Below are 12,601 nucleotides of genomic sequence, written 5' to 3' on the forward strand. Positions count from 1 at the left end.
TTTACTATATTTCTAGGCCTCCTTTCAGCCACAGTTCCCAAGGTGGAACTCAGGGCTCACCTACAATTATTTTTTGCCCTGCGCTTTTTGGGCAGAGATCTGTGCTTTGAAACTCCATGTCTGAGCACCGTTGTTTTTTTTCCTCCAGAGCTTTCCCCATGAAAACCCGCTCTTTAAAGCTCAGTCGACACAAACAGGAGTCTGTGAGTCAACCGTTGAATGTTCACGCACAATACGCACACATCTGTGAAGCCCTTCCCAACTGGGATTTAAGTTTCTGCCTTGTGGTCCTGAGTCATTGAACGGTATTTTAGTTCTGGTTATTTTCCTTGCATGCTTCCCCTTCTTCCCCTCATTTCTTGTCCCCACCCCCTTTGCTTCAGAAATACTTGTCTCAATGTGACATTCTTGCCCACTGAGGCCAGTGTTTTTGGCCACAGAGAGCTGCATTTTTTAAAAGAAAATATATTTCTCTTACACCAGGAAACTTGTTAGGAGTCTTTGCCTGTTTATTTTTGTGTATCTACAGAATTGCTTCTCACCTTCTCTTTGCTCTGTCTTCTGTGAACTTTTCAGCTATGGATACACAGCCGCAACATCAAAAGAACTATTCCACACACACACCCCAAAAAATGAGCAACTAACTTTTCCCCAGATTAAATAATTACTACAACAAAAGTCCTGCTTGATAGTTAATCCTGTAAATACATCCTTCAAAGTGACGCACTACTAGTATTTCCCTCTGTGGCTTAATGGGTCATTGTGTCTGGCTGTTAACCAGAAGGTTGGTGGTTCAAGCCCACCCAGGGATGGCTGTGGGTAGGATTCCTGCATTGCAGGGGTTGGACTAGGTGTCCCTTGGGGTACCTTTCAGTGCTACAGTTTTATGATTCTGGTACATCTCTGCATAGGGGAAGGGTACAGGCAACAGCACGACATGCATTGTACGCAGAAGAGCCACGGCTCTTGGCATTTCAGGGAGGGCTAGGAAAGACCCCAGAGAGCTGCTGTCTGTTCACATAAACAATACAGAACAAGATAGACCACTGCTGGATTCAGTAAAAGGCAGGCTCCTTTGCTCCTAGGGTTGCACAGACATACTGCAGTGAGTGCATTCGGTACAGCAGAATGAAAATAATTCAACATAGCTTGCTTGGAAATCACAGGCCTCTGCTCTTTCAGGTACCTGAAGCAGCTTTTATTTAGGATGGGAGTACTAGCCACAGACCATGGTGGAATCTACACACATATAAAAAATGTTCTAAAATGCTTTTTATTAAAACCTTTTTTCAAAAATACATTGAATTTTCCATAAGGCTCACCATCGCCATCTAGAGTCACATTGATTTATTTGCAGCTGTATAGCTGAGTCCCATGTAAGCAGTGCTCCATGAAGAGAATGACTGGCAAGGCAACATGAGCCTAGAAAAGCCATAGAATAGCAAGACTTTTTGGTGAACCTGGCTAGCAGTGTGCTTCTGCTCATCTCACTTGCAATATCCACCCATGTAGTGCAGTCTTACTTGAGCACCGGTTACTTCTGAGGCATCAAGGGATCTCAATGGCAGAAATGTTGGAATTGCTTGCACAGCGGGTCCAGAGTGGCCTTGTTGCTGTTAAGGTCCTCACTCACCCCCCCCCCATTCTTGCTTTCAGTGGTGTGTTTCATTAGGTCTCTCCCCCCTGCTTGCCATTTTAGGGCAGAGTCAACAGGCCCCAAATGGCATCACTAGAAGCAGCCAAATGGCTGGCATCGTTGTGCAATTTTCACACTCTTTTAGAGACTGCAGGTGTGGTTGTGACAAGTGTAGCTGAGCGGATTGTTTCTTTAAAGGGACAGGGGTTTTAAAAAGCAGCCTTCAGAACAGAATTATAATGGGAAACTGCATCATGAGATTATAGATTTTAAGGGGATTAAAAGGGGGGAAAGGGGGGATTTAAAAAAAGAAAAGAAATGCAGTTTTGGATCTTTACCTTGTAGAATGTACACTCTAGCTCATTGCAGAAAGCAACAAATCAAACCCAGGAGCTGTATTTGTGCATCAGCTGATATACAACAGCAACTGGTCTGCTAAATTGTATATGGATTCTTTGCATTCATGGCCCATGCTCTCAAGACTCAATGCATCAAAACATTTCACCATTTGAGCATTAACAATTCCCATATGTTTGGGAGGAACAAGGATTCCATTAGCCATAAACTAGCGCACTTAAGAGTCTTACTTTTTAAAATATTTATTTTTGGTAACTTTAATTTAATCCTTACTTGTTGAAGTTTATTGACCTCTCCAATTGTTTCTGTAAAAGAAAAGAAAAAGACTTTTAAACTTGTCTTTATATGCATGTGTTGGTATGAAACTGTGATCATTGTGTGACATTCAAAAACTGTACTGTCTTGTAAAATACGTCCACATGTCTACAGATTTTAAAAGCAATGGACCCTTCCTCCAGATTGTAGAAATAAATAAAAAGGTATTGTTAAAACTGAGCAGTGAATGTTTAGTATGTGCACTTATTTCCATTTAGATTTAACTATTTCTATAGTAACTTGCCGTGATGGCTCAGAGCTGGTAATAAGAGTCATCGAAAATGGCTTTTTGTACCCAATGCTTGAAGTGTATAAAATGAGACTAAAAGAACAGGCAAATAGCACCTGCTTATGAGAGGGGGGGGTACTTTAATTCATGTGAGTGATTGTCAGTTGAAATTCGTGAGCATTCAAGTGGGCTCAGCCATTTCCTACAAGGCAAGATGTGATTTTGTGCATGACGAACAATGCAAGGGGAATAAATGCTTTAGAGCCAAACTACATGTTATGATAAATAGGGTTTTGTAAATAAAAAATAAAAAGGTGTTTAAGCTTAACACTTTTATTTTCATAAAAAGGAGCCACGAGGCCAAGAATGGACTATGAGTGTATGGCAGTTTTCTTCCAAAACTCTCCCTAGTTCTTATTTGTCCACAAAGATGTGAGCAAATTACAGCCACACGGAGGAATTTTCAGCAAGAAGTCCATACAGAATAGGACAACAGAACTGTAGAATTGGAAGGGGAACATGAGAGTCATCAAGTCCAACTCCCTGCAGTGAAGGGATCATTTTGCCCACCATGGCAAAACGCTGCTTTTTCTTTGAAATAAAACTGATTATGTTAATCAAACTTTTTAAACTACATATTACAAAATATGCAGGAGGCAGAGGCAAGATGGCGTGACAAAAAGGCAAGCTTACCTAGTTCATAAAAGTAAAGGTAAAGGTAAAGGTACCCCTGACAATTAAGTCCAGTCGCAGACGACTCTGGGATTGTGGCGCTCATCTTGCTTTATTGGCCTAGGGAGCCAGCATACAGCTTCCGGGCCATGTGGCCAGCATGACTAAGCCGCTTCTGGGGAACCAGAGCAGCGCACAGAAACGCCATTTACCTTCCCGCCGGAGCAGTACCTATTTATCTACTTGCGCTTTGATGTGCTTTCGAACTGCTAGGTTGGCAGGAGCAGAGACCGAGCAATGGGAGCTCACCCCTGTCGTGGGGATTCAAACCACCGACCTTCTAATCAGCAAGCCCTAGGCTCAGTAGTTTAGACCACACTGCCACCTGCGTCCCTTACCTAATTCATACTTTCCAAAATTATACACGAAGTAACTCAACCACCCTTCAAAATACAAACATCTCCGAATTTGGCAGTGTAGTTCCCCAGCCAAGTAATCTGCACAAATATAGTAAAGTGAGTCTAAAGCAGAGCCGGTGCACCCCATTTCGCCGCTTGAGGCAACACAGAAAATGCCGCCCTGGCCCGCCACCTCCACCAGTCGTGGAGAAGCAATACCACCATTGGTACCCATTTCTGGCAAGATCTCATGAGATTTCTCTTGTGCTCTGTGAGATCTCACAAGGTTTTGGCAAGATATAGGCACTGATGCGGTACTACTTCTCTGCCACCAGCAGTGTGGGGCATCCACGATGGCACCGACTCAGGGGTTTCTGCTGCCTGAGGCAGCTGCTTCAAACTACCTCATGGGTGGACTGAGCCAGGTCTATAAAGATGCATATAATCATCATGGAAATAGCATACAAAACTGCATTGTATATAAGGAAATTTCATTTGAAAAAACTGAGTATTAATAATGTTAATAATAATTTTATTATTTATACCCCGCCCACCTGGCTGGGTTTCCCAATTAGAAAAAGTTACATACAAAAAGGGGCATAATTGGGGGGAAATGCACTAAAATGATTGTGAATTTTTCAGGAGGACTATTTAATCACACACACACACACAAAATTTGAGAAAGCAAAAATTCAGATTCGCCCAATCCCTATAGCCAGCCCAAGTCCCCAGCAGGTGAGCTGAATGTGAAGTCACCATTAAGCACTGAGTGTATTATTAAAATCCTTCCTCATTGGATCTTCAGGCCTCCTTGCTGAATATCTCATTCGGTTTTTCCTGCAGGCTGTAGGGACATCTCAACAAGGGGCGGGGGATCATTATAGACCTCACTAGGCAGACATTAAAGCATCCGACTGAAATTGCATGCTTCTATAGCTTTCATGATTTGCTCCAGCTCGATTTTTAAATGAATCAGGACTCCTTTGCTCACTTTTTTATTATTTCTAGCCGGATTTATTCTAATGCTCTGGAGCTTTCAAAGAAATCATTTCAGAATGTGACGTGGTTACCAAAGAAATACTAACTTTACCCAATCAACTGGCATGCCACCATTATTTTAAGATGCAAGGATAGCCTCGTGGGCCAAACTGAAGCCTCTGCTAAGGTAGAACTGCAGTCGTCAAAGTGATAACTAAGCAGCCTCTGTGCTCTTACCTAGATTGATCTGCAGTCTGGAAACTGGCTGAGAGTGTGGCCTGGGGCTTCAGTCTGAATATTTAAAACTGCTGTTGGGTCCGGGTTGCAGCTCACTGTCCTGCGGGCACACAAAAAGAGTTTAACTTGAGTTTTCCTCCCTCTGTTGACTTCTCTCTCTACAGATAGTTAGCTTCCTGGAGGGCAATGTTGCAGATCCCGTCTCCAGACGGCAGCTTCATTGCTGCCTACCTGGATGGTAGGGAAAGGGAAAGATGGTGGACAACTTGGGGCTGTGTGCACAGACCACCAGTGAGAGGCCTGGATTGGCTATGCCAGACTGCCTGTGCAGTCCTGACCTTGCCATTGCCTTTCTGCCTGCACCATCAAGGTAAGAGGGGCAGCTCCATCAGGCCAGCTGCCTCTGATCTGCTCCACTTTGGCCACAGGCTCTTGAGAAATGGATTGCCAGCTCACCAAGAAGGCAGTTCAACATGGTTTTGCTGCCTGAGGCAAAACGGGAACATGCTGCCCCATCCCACTGCTCCCCTGCCAGTGCAGCAGGGTGACCACAGGGGAACTGCCTTTTGGGTTTCTGCCACCCAAGGCAGCTGCCTCACCCTGCCTCATGGGTGGGCCGGTGCTGTCACCAAGTCTTCTCACTTCTCACTTCTCAGCCTGGGACTCAGCTATACAGCTGCAAATAAAACGTTTTAAGTGTGTTGTAAAGTACAGTATACAAATGTGACACTAGATGGCGACAGTGAGCTATGAGGAAATATCACATATTTTTCAAAACATTTTAAAAGGCATTTTCACAGCTTTTTTTAATGTGTGTGTAGATTCCACCCTAGTGTTCTTCTCTCAACAGCTCTGCACTTTCAGCCAACAACAAAGAAGAAGAGCCCTTACACAACGCTCCTCCAGATTGGTTTAGTTGTGAGGTCATCTGAGGCGTCCTCGGGTAAATTTCTCTCTAGAAAGCCAAGCCACATTCACAGGAAATTAGGTCATGGGTACATCTAGGACAGGATTAGGTCATGGGTACATCTAGGACAGGATTGCCTTCACTAACTGGAAGTAGCTCTCCAAAACTCTTTTCATCCAGGGAACTTTCCCATCACTTCCTGGACATACCACCAAGGATTGAACCTAGGTACATCTGCATGGAAAGCAGGAGGAAGAGGAGGAATTTGGACTTGATATTCCTCCCACCTTTCACTCCCCTTAAGGAGTCTCAAAGCAGCTAACATTCTCCTTTCCCTTCCTCCCCCACAACAAACACTCTGTGAGGTGAGTGGGGCTGAGAGACTTCAGAGATGTGTGACTAGCCCAAGGTCACCCAGCAGCTGCATATGGAGGAGCAGGGAAGCGAACCCAGTTCACCAGATTATGAGTCCATCGCTCTTAACCACTACACCACACTGGCTCTACCACACTCTACCACAACTGTGCTAGTGCCTTCTTCCTCAAAAGGAGAACACTGTCTCCTGCCATAGGCCAATCAATGACAATGTTTACAACAAACTTTTCAATAGGCAGCCTAATGTTCCCTAACTCAGCTTTCACGGCACTTTAAAATTCCTTCCCAGTATGCAACCAGAGTTTTCCAGAAGCTGGAATTGCAGGTAATAACCATGTTTCTGCCCAGAACCAGATGACTCCAGCATGGAGTCTGAGGGCACTTTAAAGCAGCAAATTTGTTCCCAGTCACCCCAAGCCCCAGCAGCTTTCCAGAAACAAACCCTCTGCAAATTTGAGGAGCAACTCTGAGCAAAGATGTAGAGCAGTTTCCTCACCAGCTGTTTCCATTCCCTTTGGAATGAAGCATGGTAAGTCTTTCAGGCATGCTCCATCGTCTCAAGGGCTACTCAACAGCAGTTAGTGTCAACAGGCCTAGGATCAGAAGACAAGCATGGTCAGGCACCTGCCAAGACTCCTAGGGCTCAGAAAGGCCCATCATTGACCTGACACTGCCAACCCATCAGAACCAATTGCAACATGTAATGCCTGGTGCCTCTGCAAGCCGCAGAGGTGTGGCATTGTACCATCAGGTCCAGCATTGCATTTTGGGTAACTGAACATGACATGCAGCTGTTGCAGATCAGAGCCGGGCACCTCTGTGGTTAGAGAAATCTATCCATGAACGACATTTAAACGCAAAGTTTTCCTCAACCCTAATCTCCCTTTACATTGGTACCTCGGGTTACATACGCTTCAGGTTACAGACGCTTCAGGTTACAGACTCCACTAACCCAGAAATATTACCTCAGGTTAAGAACTTTGCTTCAGGATGAGAATAGAAATCGCGCAGCGGCAGCACGGCAGCGGGAGGCCCCATTAGCTAAAGTGGTGCTTCAGGTTAAGAACAGTTTCAGGTTAAGAACGGACCTCCGGAACGAATTAAGTTCTTAACCCGAGATACCACTGTATTCAGAATTAGACAGATGTGCAAAAAGAGACACCAGCAACTCCTCAACCCTTTGTAAAATACAAACATATTTACAGTGCAATCCTGTGCATGTGTACTCAGAAGTAGGTCCCACTTTGTTTAATGAGACTTAGTCCCACAGGTAAGTGTGTACAGGACTGCAGCCTTACATGTTTTTCTCTTGCTCCCTCTATCAGAGCTGTAAATGAGTGCCACCCTCAGGAAAATGGCAGTAGTTAAACTCTTGTGCATATGGTTGGCTCAACCCATTTCACTGCCTGAGGCACGGGACAATGTGACAACCTTCCTGCTTCTACAAACAAAAGCAACCAGACTGATGCTGCTTACCCATCATACATTGCTCCACCAACAAGTCCTGGGAACTGCAGTTTACCCCCTCACAGAGCTATAATTCCCAGTATCCTTAACTAGGGTTGCCATACGTCTGGAATTTCCTCGACATATCTGGAATACTGCTGTCTCTAGCAGTGTCTGGGTGGAAATCTGGACACCCATGTCAGGAGTGTCAGTTTTTGGAGATTTTTGTTAAAAATAGCTCAAAAATTTCAACTTGGGTGGGGTTTTGCTCTGTTCTCAAGGACACATTCCAGCCAGGCACACCAGGACCAGTGAGGGTTGTGGCCTGGGGGCTGATAGAAAGACACATTTGGCCCACAGGACTGAGGTCCCCACTCTTGATTTTAAAAAATAACCCTGCCTATGTAAATGCAGTCTGTTATTCTCTTACTCTGTGACTGTAAATGAGTCATAGTAAAAGGCACCTTGGCTTGGGGAAGTGTTATTGCTGCTCTGCCTCAGGCAGCAAAGTGTCTCGAGCCAGTCCTGTTGCTTCTTCCGAAGACTTACAGAAATATTTTTAGTTCCCAGGTAATGCCTTACCTTAACGTCAGAGCTAACAAGCTCTATCTCAGAGGACACTGTGTCAGGAGACAGCAGCTGTAAAAGTCCTATGACTCCACAAATCTCTCAACTGCAGAATTATTGGCTGGATGTTTCTCGTTTCCAGAAGAAGCTGCTTCTTTAAACATAGATTGCTCCGTGCTAAATGTTTGGTCATTGATACAGGCCTGTGAAAATTTGACAGCTGCCATTAACGTATAAGGCTGTGTATACACTATACCTTTAAAGCACATTCAAAGCTCATTTCCCCACTCAAAGATTTTTGGGCACTGTAGTTCACTCCTATTGCCTTGTTTTCCACATTTAAGCAACTGAGACTAGAGGCCTATGACCCCCTTCTTTCATTCCTTCCTCGCTCATTTCAGTAAGATAATTATGCCAATGCATACAAACAGTGACCAAATAGGATCTTGGAAATGGAAGCTATAATGCTTAGCGGGGGAACATCAAGCCTGACAATCAGTGCAGAAGTGAATGAGGCCTCCCCAAGTCCGTGTGGCTCTGTGCCACCTCCTAATCATGAGTTATTACAGGAGCAGAGAGAAAGATCAGCACATATGGTAATGAAAAAACTACCATGTCTTGGCAGCTTCAGGCGATGTCTGTAGAGAAAGCGCCAATTTAATAGGAGCATACTTTTGTTATGGTACCTCTGGCACTGGCCTTAGCCTGATATTACTGCATTTGTTATGCATTGCTTTGCAATAATGCTGGTAAGGTTGTGCATTTGAAATGTAATAGGGATTCAAAGCCTGGCACTAAGCTGACCAGACCAAAGATTGCTAGGCAAGGAGCCATTTTGACTGTGGGAGGGACTCTGGGCAGCGCAGCACACTTGTGCCAACTTGCACCGACTTTACTCTTTGACAAGGTTGGCTTCAGGTTTCAGGGGTCCTTAGGTAGGTGTTAAGTTGTGGGTGAACATATCAGACGACACAGCAATTCTTCAAACAGCTCTTGTTTATTCACAGGCCAGAACAGAACTGAACTGAAGGGTTCAGCCAGCCTGCTTATATAGAGCTCCACTACAACGCAACAGTAACCACTTTTTTTTAACTAGCCAATAACTGAACGTCACTTTCAATCTACAGTATCCCCCTGCTGGCCCAGGGTGAGAACTTCAGTACATAACAGTAGGCCCCCTCCTCCATCAGTGGACTCTGGTGGGTTTACCTAGCAGTGGCTACAAACAACAGCAAGCACCAGTGGCAGTCTGAGCAGCATTGTGTGGCTGGTTCTAGCCAAAATTTAGGTTTCCCACAATGCCTCTTGCTTTGAGCTCCTGGGTCATTTCAATAGCAGCTGCTAAGTTCAGTTGCCCAGCAAAGCTGAGAATGCTGGGGCTGTGGGGGAAGAGAATTAAAGGGGAGCTCGTGACAGGAATTAGCAGTGTGTTTTGCTGTGGGCAGTACCAGTTGCCCAAGAATGACAGGTATGCAGAATCCCACCCTGCTAAGGTGGTCAGCTATGCATTACAAAAGTGATTTTGGGGCGACAAGATAAGAAATTGCATGAGATCACAGCAACCCAAATGGCCACTGTGCTCTTGTGATAAAAAATGGGAAGATGGTGGCATTCCAGATTTTGGCTTCAAAGTGTTGGAGGGTATGATAAGGATAAGCTAGGAAGTGCATCACCAAAGAAGAGCACAAAAAAGATGTTTGCGTATTTCCATATGCTTATTGATGTGCACAGAGGAAAATTTCTGTAATTTAAATAGAAATATAGTCCATAATTAGACCTGTATGCCTACTTGAGTCCAGGTATTAGGGAACTGTTGATGGGCAACTTCAACGCTTTTTCTGGTCTACCTTCCAATGGTTCCTTATTCCTAAACCAGATTTGAACCAGACAGCTGTTCTAACAGAGGACTCCTTCAAATTGTCCTCTGGCAGCTTTTCCAATAGAGGACTATCCTCTGTGAAGGAGGACATTTCATTGCCCAATGGAACTGGTGGAATCGAAGGCAGGGAGCTCAAAAGTAAGTGGAGCCAACAAATTCTAGTCTTGTCAGCATCAACCTTCCTGCTGGGTTCTAGAATGGCAACACTGAAGTTGACAGTCTGGCAAACTCCTGGACTGGTTGTCACTCAGAAGGAGTGTGGGCAAGAGCAGGTTGAGGTTGGTGGCACAGTGCCCATAGCTGTCAACTTACAGATTTGAAAATAAGGGACCAGCAGCCTTGAAAATAAGGGATCAGCAGCCAAAATAAGGGATTTTCCAAGCACAGGTATGTTCAACTTCTAAGCCCCTCCGAGCCAAAGGCAGAAAGCCCAGCCAGTAGCCAAACGAAGCCTCAAGCAGTGGTTCCCACAGCGCATCAACCCGGCAAAGGGGATGCAGCAAGGAAAACCACCATCACCTCTCCGCTGGGAAGCACTGAGCAAAGGCAAGTCCCCAGGCAACGCGGCCAATTTGATCGACAAAAGGCATGCAAGCTCCACCCCCCCCCCAGTCGTTCTAAGACTCTTTATTGGGTGAGCAACGCAGCCAAGCAACACAGTTGGAGCCTCCCTCCTCCCTGGCTGGGAGAGAGGGAGGGAGAGGAGCTGCTTCCTTTGAAACCCGGGAAATTTAAGGGACATCATCGATAAGGGACAGCATCTGGGATAAACGAGTTACCCGCCAAATAAGGGACGGTTGACAGCTATGCAAGGTGCCCGATTTGGCCAAATTCAGTTGCCTCCACCGGACACATAGCCGTCTGGGGCCCTGATCCTAGGAGCAAAGGCATAGCTATTGTGAAATCTCCTTCTTCAGTGTTGCTGAACTGTGATGAAATATAGGGATAATTTCTTCATCTGCTGATTCTATTACTTATGGGAAGAAAGGGAAATGACGGCTCTCCAGCCCCCTCTCCAAGAGGTGGTTTGAGGTGCTGTTGGAATGTGTCCCAGGGATTGCAATAGAAGCCAGAGATGGCTGCAGGCCAGATTCCGACATAGGCTGACAAAGCAAAGCAGACACTGGGATAGATTTGTGGTGGATTTCCAGGCCAAACCTTCTAAAGATGACAGTTAAGAATAACTGTTAAGACAAAGACTAATCCGGATAAATGTGCAAATTTGCATCCTTTTATTTAAAAAAAACTAATTTCCATTAGCTGTGTCCCCTTTATGAGCCTCTTTACAGGCACCATCTGCAGTGCCAAAGGCTGCAATAAATTGGATACATTAAGATATTAGCCACAAGGGCCTGGAAAGTAGAGTCTTAAAACATTTCTTCCCCTTTTAAACCCTGAAAAGTGGTTGGCTTAGTATGTGGCCTGCTGGAACTATTTGGGGCATATCTTTCTCCCCGGGGGGAAATGAAAAATTTAATTGCTGAGGCTGACATTCCTCTGAGATGTTCAGGTGCTTCCTTTATGTCTGTGCAACTGAAGCTGACTGGAAAGGCCAGCCCAACCATTAGGCTAAATGTGGCAACTGCCTCAGGCGGCTCTGGGCGGCTTCCAAAAGAATATTAAAATATAATAATAATAATAATAATAATAATAATAATAATAATAATAATTTATTTATACCCCGCCCACCTGGCTGAGTTTCCCCAGCCACTCTGGGCGGCTTCCAATCAAGTGTTAAAAACAATACAGCATTAAATATTAAAAACTCAAATACATCAAACATTAAAAGCTTCCCTAAACAGAGAGCTGCCTTCAGATGTCTTCTAAAAGTCTGGTAGTTGTTGTTCTCTTTGACATTTGATGGGAGGGCGTTCCACAGGAAGGGTGCCACTACCGAGAAGGCCCTCTGCCTGGTTCCCTGTAACTTGGCTTCTCGCAGTGACGGAACCACCAGAAGGCCCTCGGTGCTGGACCTCAGTGTCCAGGTAGAATGATGGGGGTGGAGACGCTCCTTCAGATATACTGGACCGAGGCCGTTTAGGGCTTTAAAGGTCAGCACCAGCACTTTGAATTGTGCTTGGAAACGTACTGGGAGCCAATGTAGGTCTTTCAAGACCGGTGTTATTTGGTCTCGGCGGCCGCTCCCAGTCACCAGTCTAGCTGCCGCGTTCTGGATTAGTTGTAGTTTCTGGGTCACCTTCAAAGGTAGCCCCATGTAGAGCGCATTGCAGTAGTCCAAGCGGGAGATGACCAGAGCATGCACCACTCTGGCAAGGCAGTCCACAGGCAGATAAGGTCTCAGCTTCCCTCTCCCATCTGTTTCCATCCATCTCCACCCATACTCTCCTCCCTCCCTGCACCCCCAAAATCTGGTCTGCTGACTCAGGTATAGTGGAGGATGTTACATTGCCATGACCAGTGTGTAAGGAAAATTCAGCTACCAGCCCAGTTGTTTTCTGTGTGTGGAATGGGTAGAGGATGCCTGTCCAAGGCTGACAGCAGCTGGGAATTGTCAGACGATTGAGACAGCTGAACCACATCTCTGTGGAGCCTCACAGCTGTATGGAATTCACTTTCCTTCACCTGCATACTACAAAGAGGGAAA

At 45.3% G+C, this 12,601-nt stretch overlaps 1 long non-coding RNA gene across 1 annotated transcript; it reads right to left on the minus strand.

Moving 5' to 3' along the window:
• Positions 1-1,352: 1,352 nt before the first annotated feature.
• LOC309345228 lies at positions 1,353-8,286 on the minus strand. The gene is made up of 3 exons (XR_014158119.1): positions 8,133-8,286; positions 4,823-4,922; positions 1,353-2,298 (listed from the first exon to the last, which is right to left on the minus strand). It is a non-coding gene; the product is annotated as an uncharacterized lncRNA (long non-coding RNA).
• Positions 8,287-12,601: the final 4,315 nt, after the last annotated feature.

Source organism: Podarcis erhardii (assembly GCF_964252035.2).
Source record: "Podarcis erhardii genome assembly, chromosome: 6".
NCBI lineage: Eukaryota > Metazoa > Chordata > Lepidosauria > Squamata > Lacertidae > Podarcis > Podarcis erhardii.